Genomic DNA, 13,928 nt, shown 5'->3' with positions numbered 1-13,928 from the left:
ATGCTACTGGTTGGCAACACCGGAAAGTCGGAATTTTTAATTTTTTTCTTTGGGGGGATACGTCTGCTAAATGAAATCTATTTGAGTTTTTATCAGGCGGCCCCGGGGCCACTATGTCTTATGGTTGTCTATTATTTAGTTATTTGTGAAATAACCACTCACTTGAAAAGGTTTGGGAAACTATTTATGAAAATAGATTGCTTCTGTTGGCCTTGCTTGAGAAACACAGATTTATTTTTGGTGTTTCCTTTTTAAGTAAGTAAATAAACTGCACTACCGATTCGCCCACATTACTTGATGAGATAAACTTTAATTTCCCGAATCGCATCTCTACAAACTTTATCTTTATAAGGCTTAGTCAACGTAAATATAATTATGAGCTGTACAATCCGTTTAGAGCTGTTTGCGGGAACTTAAATGATATGTATCAATCACTTCTTCTCAATATTGAGCTATTTAAAGTCTGTGGGATGCGCGTATGTCGTATTTCAATTAACTTAACTTAACTAAGAGTGCACTTGAAGCTTCTTAGTCAATTATCCTATATGATTCTGTTTCGTCAAATTTCAAAGGCGCAATTAAAACTCACGTGAAATGTAAGACTAGTGTGTAACAAAATAAATACGTAATTGAGGACGTTTAAAATAAGTAGAAATTAATGAAAGCACGATAAGATAAACAATTAACTATAATACAGTTTAGAATATTCTACATCAGTGGTATTTATAGTAACACCTTTACAAAATACTACAGCATACAAACACAAGCAAAAGTGCGTTGTCAGGAATGACTTATGGGCTTATTATTGACATATGGAAACTCCATCATCAAAAACAACCTTGTTTGAGGTATATTTACTTGTAGTTCTTTAAGTTACCACTAACAGAATGCTTCGAATTTTTCTCTTGGGACAAATTCCTCAAGTCTAGAAGACGTCTATTTCAACCTTAAACGGTTTATTTAGTGATCACATTTCTGTCCATATGGGCGATTCAAATGCGATGACGGAATCACCACACCGACATCTTTGCTTTGTAAGTATAAAAGTAAAAAATGAAAATACCGTTGTAGTTTACATCGAAAATTCTGAAATATTTGTTTCAATTGAGCAGTAAATATGAATCTTGAGTGACTTGTTGCACTATTCCTCCTAGCCGTAAATTTAACTTTTATTTTTTGTAGTTGAATTTTATGTATGCTACTGGAAGAGTAAGCTTGCTATAGGCAGAACATGTTGCTATAGGCGTGTATGTTCAACAGTTTTATTTATATTTATGTCATTATTAACGTTTCATACACAAGACAAGGGTTATGTAGGCTTCTAAACTTTAATATATGTAAATAGGTACACACATATGAGGCAGGGAATTCGATATTTGTATACGTGTAGACACTAGACCAGCAGAACTTCGTTTAAGAAAAACACGAAAAATAAATAATATCTAAATATAATAACATCTTTAATGTTTGATGTTATTTGTTGGAAAATGTTGACGTTCCTAATTTTCATTTTATATAAGCACGCAATTAAGTGATCATTAATCTCATTGACTTCTTTCGTTGTCTCCTCTCTCTCCTTCTCGGCTTTCTCTTTGTGGCATTTTTGTTCATAATACAAACGATACAAATTAAGATTACTTACGTATCAAATGCTGCTAATTTATTTGTTTCTACATATATTTTATTTGAATACTTTTTAAAATGTAGTAATTTTTCCTTTCGTCTATAATAAATGTTACAAGATGTTTATATGCCAACATAAATTCACAATATGTCATGATTTTCCAACTTAATATTTTTTTAATGCTTTGACAAACGAATTAAGGTCGAAAATTATTCTTATTTAATATTATCAAAGTCAGTTGGTTTGGCAAAGCTAATGATTAACCATATTTTACTGTACAACGTTATGTAAAACCGATAAACTGCAGTAAAATTGACCTTCCAAAGAAGGGGAGAAGTGCGAAAAGCGAAACTAACCTTAGAATAAGTTCAATGAATGACGATATAGGAGGATCTGTGATCAACACGTCAGAATTGTCCAGCAAAACGACGCCAGCATTATTTCTCTAAGAATATGAGCAAAGCAAAGTATTGCTAAGAAGAACTAAAACAATTGAAAGAACTCCCAGAGAAAGCGACATGGATAAGATTCCCGAATTCATTCATCGTCAACGACGTATTCAAGAACGCTTAGCCAGAGTAGCCCGTCTGTAGTAACTGCCCTAGAAATCCCTTTTGAAGAGGCGAGGAGCTTCACTCAAGAACAGGGAGAGACAAGGAAAGCGGTGGTTAATGGAAAAAGAAGAGATGGTGCAACTGACAGACAGGCAGATCATGATAGCCAGACTACTTCAAACAAACGAACGGTGAAGCGGGCGAACAACAAAAAGTGGTCGAAGCTATCATAGAAATCAATGAGACCGTTGAAGCTGAAGGTGATGAGTTACAATTAGTATCCAATAATAATAATACGATGAATCAAAAAAAAAAAAATTAAATAAAGATACTAGTGGATTTAGAGCCACACGCGCGTATTAAGCATATTGCTTTAATGGACTTTAGAGAGTCCGTTAATAAGTAATAGACGTCATTTAGATTCTTGCAAACAACTCTGAGCGGATTAAACAGTTCGTAATTATATTTGCATTGACTAACCTTTATCAAGATGAAGTGGCTAGAGAAGCGATTAGGGACATTAAAGCCTATCTCACGAAGTAATGCAGGCGAGTCAATTGTACCATTTATTAATATGATTACGAAGGAAACCCCAAGAACAAATCTACGTTTCTCCAGTGACGGTAAGGATAACAGAAGCAACCTATTTTCATAGGCTGGAAGAGGGGCAATCGGGTCCCAACCCAAATTCCTAAGGGCAAACAGCAAGAATTGCTTTTGAACAGATTCAATTGAATCTACATAGCACCTATATGAAGGAGACCATAAAACAGAGGCATATTCGAGTATGGGTCTAACTAAACACATGTAAAGCCTTTTCTTAATGTAGGGATCATCAAGCCCTTTGGACCACCATTTTATAAAACCAAGCGCGGACCTAGCTTCGCTTAACGAGAGCTCAATATGCAAGTTAAAACGTAATCTATGGTTAAATAGAACGCCCAAATTTGTAAACGAATCGACGTCCTCCAACTTATGCGAATCAATGAAATATTGAGTACTGAACGACTTCCTTCTTGAGAAAGAAATGTTCTCACATTTATTTAGATTTAGTTTCAGAAGATTGAAAGAGCACCATGCAAGCAAATTATTCAAATCGCTGTGAAGATGCTGTGACTGCGATTCTACGGAAAAGAAAGAAAACAGTTTCACAACATCAGCATACATTAAGATCTAGCTGAATTTAATCACGGAGGTCAAATCATTGTATAAATTAAATAAAATGGGTCCGAAGTGGCTACCTTGAGGTACGCCAGACGTCACGGGGAATTCATCCGGGGTAATGAGTAAAAAAAATTGACAGACGATACACGCGATTTGACCCTTCTATTCATTGGTTCTTATAAAAATCTTTGATCCTTATAATTTATAAAAAATTGCAAATAACAAAATCTTCACAACTGCACTTCACTAACAAGAAAAAGAACTAAAATTTTGTGGTCTTTCTATAGGAGTGCAACCCACATTGTTTTAATAACGTAGAGTGACTGTCTCAATTACTTTATGATCTTACTCATAACGCTCAGAAAAAAACCACCAACACTTCGGGAGACTTTGCTCTTCCGGAATTAATGAATAATTTGTCTTTAATAGTCAATACGTGTGTATTATACCTTTAGACTCAGCCGAGCATAGCGCATCTGAGCGCTTTATCGCTTTAGAATGGAAGAGAAAGCAATTGATTGTAAGATTGGAAGAAGACCATATTGACACTTTAGAAAAAGCTTTAGCTCTGGCTAATGAGCTAACCTCAAGCAAAATTAAATTAACCTTGCAACGTGCCGAGCAAATATTTATAGAATTGCAGCAAAAACATGCAGCCGAATATAAGGAATTCTGTTTAGAGGATTTAGCTGTGGGCGTAGTAGCCCCGTGCTTTAAAAGAATGGCAACCTTTAGAAAATCCCACTTTGCATGTGGATCTAATTAAAAAATGGCCAGCTATTTTGGAGACTTCCGCTGACTCCCAGTCTTTGGCGCGTACTAATATATTTGATCCGTATTCCTCGTTGATCGGGGCAGGTGTAATACCTTCATTTCGGACTTGTGCTGAACATTGGTAGCCAAAAAATCATCAAACAATGGCTGCTTTATTAGATTATTGGGCTCCATTGTTTCCTTCCTGGATCTTAGACTCCGTATTGGAGCAATCAGTGCTGCCGCGTTTGCATGTCAGCGTAAAATTTTGTGATCCTTTGACTGATACAGCACCCATACATATATGGATTTTACCATGGAATTCTATATTAGGACATAAAATAGAAGAGTTTATCTATCCGACTATACGCGACAAGTTAGGTAATGCTTTGCAAGCTTTAATTTCGCAAGATCGTTCAGCTCGGGCTATGCTCACACCTTGGAAAGGAGCTTTTGATTCGCAGGAAATGGAGGTTTTTTTAATGCAACGCATAATACCGAAATTGCTAATGGTTTTAAACTCAATCAATATCAATCCTCTGCAACAAGATTTGGGTATGTTTAGCAATAAATTTTGATTACATGTTTCAAATATTTTTATTACATATTTTAGAAAGTGTGGGAATAGCATGTATTAATATTAACTGCGCAAATGGCTCGCATGCTAGATAAACCCTTCTTTCCTAGATGGATGCAAGTTGTAGTTCTGTGACTGAATCAATCTGCCAATTATGTAGAAATATCCAATTGGTATACGGGATGGAAAAGTATGCTCTCGGAAGATTTGTTAAATGAGCCCAATATCAAAGAATATTTACGTAAAGCTTTGGAAATTATGCATCGTGTTGCGGATTCTGTTATAAAAGATGGACCGTCTCCTCAATCCCCACCAACGACGCGAGCTTTAGTTGATTTGCAAATGTCTGGCACTAATAATATCATCAATTAAGCAGTTAGGATTAGATGGTAAACCACGTAAATGGTCAAACGAACGATTCATTCTCTATCAGGATGTGGAAAAGGAGCTTTAGATAATCATATCATCCTAGAAAAACAAAATGTAGGTGTGTTGGAAAAAATGAAACCACGGGAGTCAAAGATTCGTCCTAAGACGAATTATATGAACGAGGAGTAAATTAAGCAAAGCGGACTTCACATAATGGTTTGAATCGTCCACCGAAAATAGATAACAAAAGTCATTACATTAAGGGAGAAAAGAGTTCATAATTACTCCTATACTGCAACAAGCGAAGCGAGGGATGAAATTTCTTGAGATTCTTGTGGGAATATTAAAATCAAGCTGACTGATGACCAAATATCATTTTGAATAAGTTTCAATAAAAACTCTATTCCAAGAACCAACCTTCTGATTTGACGAGTAAGTGAATGGGTTAAAAGTAAATGTTGGTCATAGGGAGATAATATTGTATTGGTATCTAATCGTAGTCCTCTCAAGTCAAACAAGAGGACTTGTGTCTGAATTTCTGTAATAGTTGTAACTGGGAGACGAAATGATAGGAGACAGGAAAATATTTGTCTACATAGGGAGTTAAAAACTTCAGAGTTCGAGAATTTCGAGAAAATATTGGAAGAAATGTCGTAATTCTCAATATAATAGGTCTAGCTATCAACATCCGCAAAACGTTGATGGAAGTTCAACTAACTTTTTTTCATTTTAATAGAACTTCAACTAGCTAATACTCATTTGGATGAGTGTACGATTGTTTGTAACAAAGTTCCATATCACCAAGATGCATATGTGACGGCAAGCTGCTTTTTGAACTGACAAAACTATAAAAACATTTGGCATTTCTTTTAAAACTCAGTCTCATATTTTATAAAAAGTGACACTTATTGGTGGGAGTACGGAAACTTTGTCTAGCAGCCAAATAGAAGGAGAAAGCAATAAGGCAAGGCGTTTAACTCGCTGGTAAAATATAAGGCGTTCAATCCGCCTAAGCTTAAATTTGAAGAACCGTCTTTTGCCGAGACTTATTGGCATCTTAAGAGTCGGACAGACTTGGCACTAATGAAGCCGAGCAGAGTAGGAAAACAACTTCCACCTCATCCTACCAAAAGTATCCTTACCAGGGAAGGATACATAGGGAATCCTCCAACAACTGCAAAATTCTATCCTCACTACACTCTGTTGCAGTAAACTTACTAATTTCTGTACATGGGGATCCTGCGTCCGATCTGCGGCAGTAAAAATTTTTTTTCCCAACACGATTCTACCAAGTTCTGATCCTGCCAACATACGAAGTATTTAATATTACACACCTTCTATACGCCCACACAATGGTCCCACCCGAGCACAACACTCTAGCTTTCGAGGCAGAACACGGCACATCCTCCTTCACCCCCTTGGACTTCGAACACGCCCATCCACTATTTTTTGGCGACGACGTCAACACTATTGATTACCAGGACGTAATGAAGGACCGCATTCATAGACAGCAGTTCCGTGTCAACCAAACAAAAAAAGGCATTCATCCCACCCAAAATTAAAAAATATATATATCAAAAAAAAATTTTTATAAATATGAACAGAACGAATACAAAAAAAAAAGTATAGACATATAAAAATCAGATAGATACGTAGAATATTAAAATATAGAAAGAATAGATTAACTTAAAACTTCATACTAAACAAAAAAAAAATAATAATAATAATAATAAAAAACAAAAACCAAAATTAAACACACCAACAAACAATTATAATGGGTATAACTTTTCCTGTTACATTGATTAATTCCAAAGACTATACAACCAGAAGTGAACTATTTGGGACAACCAAAAACGATCCCACCCAACTAAAAGCCAATCGCTGTCATCCTCTCCTCAAAACTTGCATTTTATCACGGTAAAGTCACTGCTACACAAGATGCAGTGTACAGATCGGAAATCCTTTCGCAGCAACATTTACTAATGATTCCTCTATATAATACACAAACTGAACACGCAAAGGATTTTAAAAAGACAATTGAATATCCAGACTACTGCGGTACGTTCTCGGGAAAATTGGCCTGATTAGCTCCCAAAGATGCATAAAAATATAAGAAGAATCTATGAAAAACAGAAAGAATATTAAAGAAGAATACATAAAGATTATTAATGAATATATGAAGAATATTAAAATGAAGAAGAAGAATGTACGAAGAATAGAAAGAAGAAGAATACACAAAAATTATTAAAGAATATGTGAAGAATAAAAAGAATATTAAAGTGTGGATGAAGAACACATTGAAATGAGGAACATTGAAAAGAGTAAATAAAGGGATATAACCACATAAATGAGGAATAGCAAAGATATAGCATTAAACTCACCAAACGCTGATGACGACTGATGGCGATTCAGTTAACAATGCTTGAAGTGAGGAGGAAGTGGTAGTTGTTGAAGAGGACAACGGAGAGAAAACATTTCCTGACTAGTTTCTTTGGAAATTGTGTCTCGGTCATTTTCCACGTTTCGTAATCGATCTGATGTCCCTTCAAAAATATAACAACTACCCGCAAAGTGAGCATTTGCATTTTAATGATTGCTATGAAATTGCTCTGCCCATTTTATGCTGTTAAATCATGTTAAAGGACTAACATAGTCACTCTTACTTACGTTTGTGAATTGACTTAAGGTATTGTTGTGTCCATCGAATAGACAGTTTGTGATGAATCACTTTGACTCTCTCCTACCGATTGACCGCAGATAAATTTTCAGAAGCGGGTTCTGAAATGCCAAGCAAAGGGAAGTCACGAAAAAAATGAACTGATGTCAAAGTGGTAAGATTGAAGGGATCTTCAGAAACTGCAGAAATGGGTCGAGGATATAATAATCTCTCAGTTCTGTTAGTGAGCGTATTAAATTCTTCGAATATTTTCTGGTAATCTACAAAAATGATTTTTGAAACTTTTAACTGCTACTTTCGAAAGTCCTCCCATGTGAGATGTATGAAGACAAATAAATAAAAATTCAAGTCGATGAATAAGGTACATTTGGCTAACTTCTAAAATGTTCTTCATAAATCATATATATATACGTTTAAGTGTGCACCCACGAAATTTCGTGCGTCATCGCTCATAATCGTGCAAGGGAGTCTTCTCCTGCCTACAAAACGTGTAAACGCAGGTAAGAAAAGCTAATGTTGACAAATCGGGACATAATTCCATGTGAATGGCCAATGTAGAAAAGCAAAGGAATATGCACACATAACCATTTAAGCAAGACGCTTCATGTAAAGATTAACTTTTTATTTGAAATTATCCAACGAAATCAACTCCAGTTGGTTGAAACGGATGTGTGATTGCACAGGAATCTTTATGCAATGGAGCCATGCTTTGTGCGTATTTCTTTTGCTTACATAGAGTGAAAGTTTTGCAAAAATGGATAACTTTCTTTATCTGTCGTTTCGCCCTATCTATGTAGAATTCTTTCGCTATTCGAAGCATTAGTTGATAGCCATAAAAATTTATTTGGGTTAAATATAGCCTACAGAAACGCGAACAAATAATGTTAGAAATTTTTTCTTATATGGTAAATTGAGATAAACGGCCCTGTGCCTTAAAGATTTGCTTTTCACCTCAAAATATGTTTAATTACTTATATGTCCATTTTTTCAATTCAACTACTTGCATATCGACTGAATTCTAGAATGACTCTTCCCGAAGACAATAGTTCAACTCAGGTTTGGCAACTCTGCGTGCGTGTTGTAGTCGCGGTTTTATTCTATGCAAGAAATATTTCAATTTTTTTAGTGTATTTCTAAGCTTTTTTGCTTGATTCGTGTTTAATTTTAAAAATTCTCTAAATGAATAAAGTGTGAATTTAATGTATATGAATTTTTTAACCATTTATGTGGTTTAGTGTAATCAACAATTGAGCTCTTAGTAAAAGTCTCTCTTTTTGCCTGTTAATCTTTGTTTACAATTAGTTTAACTTTCGCTCTACATTTACAGTGGGCAGGGAATTGAGAAATTTGCTTTAATTTGCTGAAAATTTGTGCCGTGGAATTTTTTAGTTTTTCTTTTCTTTTTTTCCTTCATAAGCTATTTTTGTTGTTTTCAATGGACATGGATTGCTTATTTACACCATGTCGTGCGAAAACAGGTCCTGAATCTGAACGATTCATTTCTTGTTGGCTGTGTGATCGTTTTGGACATGCAAAGTGTGCTGGTATTATCGGCGTGCTGCTAATGTAGTCCTTGACCCTTCTAAAGGTTTCCGATGGTCATGCCCTGACTGCAGAAACCGGGAAATTGATTTATATAAACTCTTCACGGAGACGAGAAATTGTTTCTCAGATATGAACAAAATCTCGGCTCCTTGTGGGAGAAATTTGAAATAATCAAGACTAGGTTTGACGAGTGTCGTTATATTGCGCAGTCATCTTCCTCTCCAGCTAACAAAGTTTCAACTCGTAGCGTAGCGTGTGCTTCCTAACCTTTGAGTTCTCCTAAGTCCGTTCCGTCGGTGCAAGTTAGCGATTCCTTAAAGTCTACAAAGAATGTTGGCGTTTCTGCTACTGTTGAGGCGGTCGGTAACGTAAAAGTTACAGAAAAGCTGGAAAGTGAAGAAGAAAATAATGATAATTTACTATAGTCTCTCCTTCTGGCTGTTCGGTCGCCAAACTGGGCATGTCGCACAAGCTGCTCGTGCAAGTATGGTTACCCGTTCTATATTTTCCCCAACTCATAACTCCCCATCCGTGAGCCCTGCTGCTCCTAGCACAGATGATATATGCTTGAAGGCAGTTCCACCCGGAAAAGCAATATTTGTGTCAAGATTGGCACCAGATACATCCGTTGATTACATAAAAAGTTATATGGCAGCGAAAGCTCCTTCTGCCAATTTCAAGCGCATTAGTATTTTCAAATTGGCTCCTTCTCAATCGAGAGTTATCTCATCTTTTAAAATTCTGGTTCCGACTGAAAATATGGATTTGATGTTGTGATTGTGGCCGGTTGGATCCTTAATTAAGGAATTTATCCCACGGGATCGACCCCGTAAAGCTAATGCAGTAGTTCTTACCCCTTCAAAAAACTAAATATTTTTCAGACTCATTTAAACTCATTTATCAAAATGATAGGCGCCTAAATACAAAAATTCGTTCTACCTTCCTAAATTCAGTGAGCATGGAGTCTTCCTGTTTGGTCTTCACTGAAACTTGGTTAAAGCCCGATCTACATTCGTCGGAACTTTTTCATAATACGTTTCAAGTTTTCAGAAACGATCGATTGTGTCGCAATGATGGTGGTGTTTTAATTGCCATTTCTTCGGCAGTCCCCCCTATTCATTTGAATTTCCAACTACTCCCGACGTTGAATTTGTCGCAATTCGAGCGAAAATGCCTTATAAACAGCTATTTATGAGCTGCTCCTATATTCCCCGAAATTCGGATATTCCCATATATAAAAAACAGGCAGCACTCATTTGCGAAGTGACCAAGCGATCTAAGCCTACTGATATAGTCATTGTGTTGGCTGACTTCAATTTGCCTCAAGTCACTTGGTGTTACAGTGATAGTTCTGGCTGTTTGATTCCTATTTCAACATCTGATAGGGCCGTTGTGTTCTTTAATTATTTATTTGATCATAATTTAATTCTATACAATGGTAGATTGCTTGATGTTTGCTTTGCCAATTTTCCTGAGATTTGCGTTAATCGTTGTCTTCCGTTCAGTTTACCTGAAGATCCATATCATCCAGCATTGGGTATTTCTTTTCATTACAAGCAGGTGGGTTCGTTGAACTTTTATAACGTTCCAAATTCAAGTTTTTCATATAAATGTTATGATTTACATAAAATCAATGTTTCCATGCTAAAATCACATCTTTCTCATATTGTGCTTGATTTCTCAGTGGGACGTATTGATAGCTTACTGTCGTCGTTCCACAATAAATTAAATCAAGCCATTTCTGTGTCCATTCCGATCAACCACTCCCGTCCTAGGAGCAAGTGCCCCCGTGGTTTAATAAAACAATTAAATATTACAAGAATAGGAAAAACAAGCTTTTCAAAAAATTTTCGAAAAGTGGCTCTGCGCTCGACTATGTCGCTTACTCGGTGGCGAGGCATAGATTTAACTGCCTCAACCATCATTATTACTGCAGATACCTTCAGTTCATTAAATCCTCTTTGTTTGCTAATCCTAAATACTTTTTTAAGTTCGTTAATTCCAAAAGAAAAGATTCCATAAATCCCTCGCATCTGTCTTTTAAAGGCTCCGAGTCCTCGGATGATTTTGAAACCTCAAATTTCTTTGCGGAATACTTCCGACAGAACTTTTCAACTGCCAATTTTGATTTATCAGCAAACTATCCATATCCGATTTCTAATTTGATTTCAATTCCTAACTTTGTTCTATCTGAAAATGACTCTTCTGAAACTTAATCTAAATAAATGTAAGAAGCTTTTTTTCTCAAGAAGGAAGTCATTCATTACTCAGTATTGGAGGACGTCGATTCGTTCACAGATTTGGGCGTTCTATTTGACCATAGGTTACGTTTCAACTTGAGTATTGAGCTCTCGATGAGCAAAGCTAGATCCGCGCTTGGTTTTATAAAATGGTGGTCCAAAGGGCTTGATGATCCCTACATTAAGAAAAGGCTTTACATGTGTTTGGTTAGACCTATACTTGAGTATGCCTCTGTTCTGTGGTCTCCTTCATATAGGTGCTATGTAGATTCAATTGAATCTATTCAAAAGCAATTCTTGTTGTTTGCCCTTAGGAATTGGGATTGGGACCCGATTGCCACTCTTCCACCCTTTGAAAATAGGCTACTTCTGCTATTCTTACCGTCACTGGAGAAACGTAGATTTGTTTTTGGCTTGTTCTTCGTAATCAAATTAATAAATGGTACAATTGACTCGCCCGCATTACTTCGTGAGATAGGCTTTAGTGTCCCTAACCGCTTCTCTAGGCACTTTTTCTTGACAAAGCTTAGTCAATGCAAATATAATTACGAACTGTTTAACCCGCTCAGAGTTGTTTGCAAGAACCTAAATGACGTCTATCACTTATTCTCATTAACGGACTCTTTCAAGTCCATTAAAGCAACTTTGCCTAATACCTACGGCGTACTTGAACTAACTTTTAACGTTAAAAAGTCATTTCATTAGTCTAAAATTATAATAATAATAGTAATAAAAAGTCATTATGAGTCGAAAATTAATTGTTCTTAACTATTATCGGTTGCCAAGCTTATGCATGTTTGCGATGGCTTAGGGGTTCACTTGCAATTTGGTCCTGTACCGGTTGTGGGTGTGGCTCTATGCTAGTTGTGTACATGCTTTTTTCTTTTTTTTTCTTCTTATTTGTTTTATTGTCCTTATACTGAGTTTTGTTAATATTAATTAATTTAAGATTTACCTTAAGAGTCATTTGAACTCGACTGTCAATTTGTTTTAGTTGAGTTTCTTGTATAAGTGGAATAAATAAATAAATTAATTAATTAATAAAGAAATAAAAGGAAGTAAAGATGCAATATAAACCCGAAACATCTTTTACCTAAATGTCATGTGTAAACAAGAAATACAAATAAAAAATTAATTAAAAATAATTATATAAAAAAGTCGTAATAGCGGTATAAGTAAAGAATATTTGGATTAAGGTTAACCGGTTCGCTCCAGATGGTAATTGAATCGATCATTTTTTTAACACAGATTTGTGCCATTCGGCCGGGAGATACGGCGGCAATGAAGAACCACGCTATCGCAAGGATTTTTTGGAGCAAATTATGCGAAAGCCGGCGCGAGTCCATTTCAGATAGAATGGCTTATCAGTGAAAATGAACACAATGAGAGTTTTGAAGTTTTTTACACGGCAAATTGAACGGAAATTGCTCTTGCCATAAGTCCACACAAACGAGACCCACAGGCTTGATAGGAATTACTTTGCTTTTCGCTGTAAATTCGAATTCATTGAATTGGCTCTTCCTATTCATAGCCAAAATTTACTTTCGAGGGAGTAAATTTTCGGAACTAACATTGGGAGACCTCAATTTGCCACAAGTCACGTGGTATTACAGTGACAGTTTTGACTGTGCACTTCAAAATCTCACAGAGCTATTCTGTTTTTTAATGAATTATTTGATCCTAATTTGCTTAAGTACATCAATATGACCATACTCCTAATTGTAATGGCAGACCAGTAGATGTTTGCTTTGCCAATTTTCAGAAAATAGTTGTAAATCGACGTCAAACTTTTAGTTTACTGAAGGATACAGAAATTTTTATTTCCTTTTATTACCGGCATGATGGTCCATGCTAAATCTACCTTCCTCCTAAAGCATTCTGATTTTAATAAAACTTACACTTTACTGCCTAAATTTGATGTTTCACAAATTATGTTCGATCTCTTTGCTGGGGATATTAAAACCTAGCTGTCATCAATGTATAATATGTTAAACGTAGATATTTCTGCATCATTGCCGATCAAACAACAACGCCCTCGAAACCAGAGGTTTAACAAGAGAATTAAACATTCCAAAAATAGGAAAAACCAACTTTTCAAAAAATTTATGAAAGGTAATTCTGTTTACGACTATTTGCCTAGTCTGCTGCAATTTTTAATTTATTCAACCACCAATTTTATTGCAGATAAATTCAGTTCATAACATCCTCAATGGTTGTTAATCCTAAATATTTTTTTATGGTTGTCAACTTAAAAAAAAAATCTCCATATATCCTTCGCAAGTTTTTTTCAATCGTCCTGCGCCCTCTGATGATATCTAAACCTCAAATCTCTTTATTCAATGCTTCAAAAGAAATTTTCCAACTGCTAATTCGGATTTAAATGTTAAGTATCCGTGTCCGATAAATATCTCGATTTTGGTTCCTA

At 35.7% G+C, this 13,928-nt stretch overlaps 1 pseudogene; it reads left to right on the top strand.

Moving 5' to 3' along the window:
- The first annotated feature begins 2,142 nt into the window (after positions 1–2,142).
- LOC119638326 lies at positions 2,143–5,044 on the top strand (annotated as a pseudogene).
- The last annotated feature ends 8,884 nt before the right edge of the window (positions 5,045–13,928 follow it).

The sequence above is a fragment of the Glossina fuscipes genome, unplaced genomic scaffold, assembly GCF_014805625.2.
Source record: "Glossina fuscipes isolate IAEA_lab_2018 unplaced genomic scaffold, Yale_Gfus_2 87, whole genome shotgun sequence".
NCBI lineage: Eukaryota > Metazoa > Arthropoda > Insecta > Diptera > Glossinidae > Glossina > Glossina fuscipes.
Note: the sequence above shows the minus strand (reverse complement) of the source record. Positions and strands in the feature narration are given on the sequence as shown.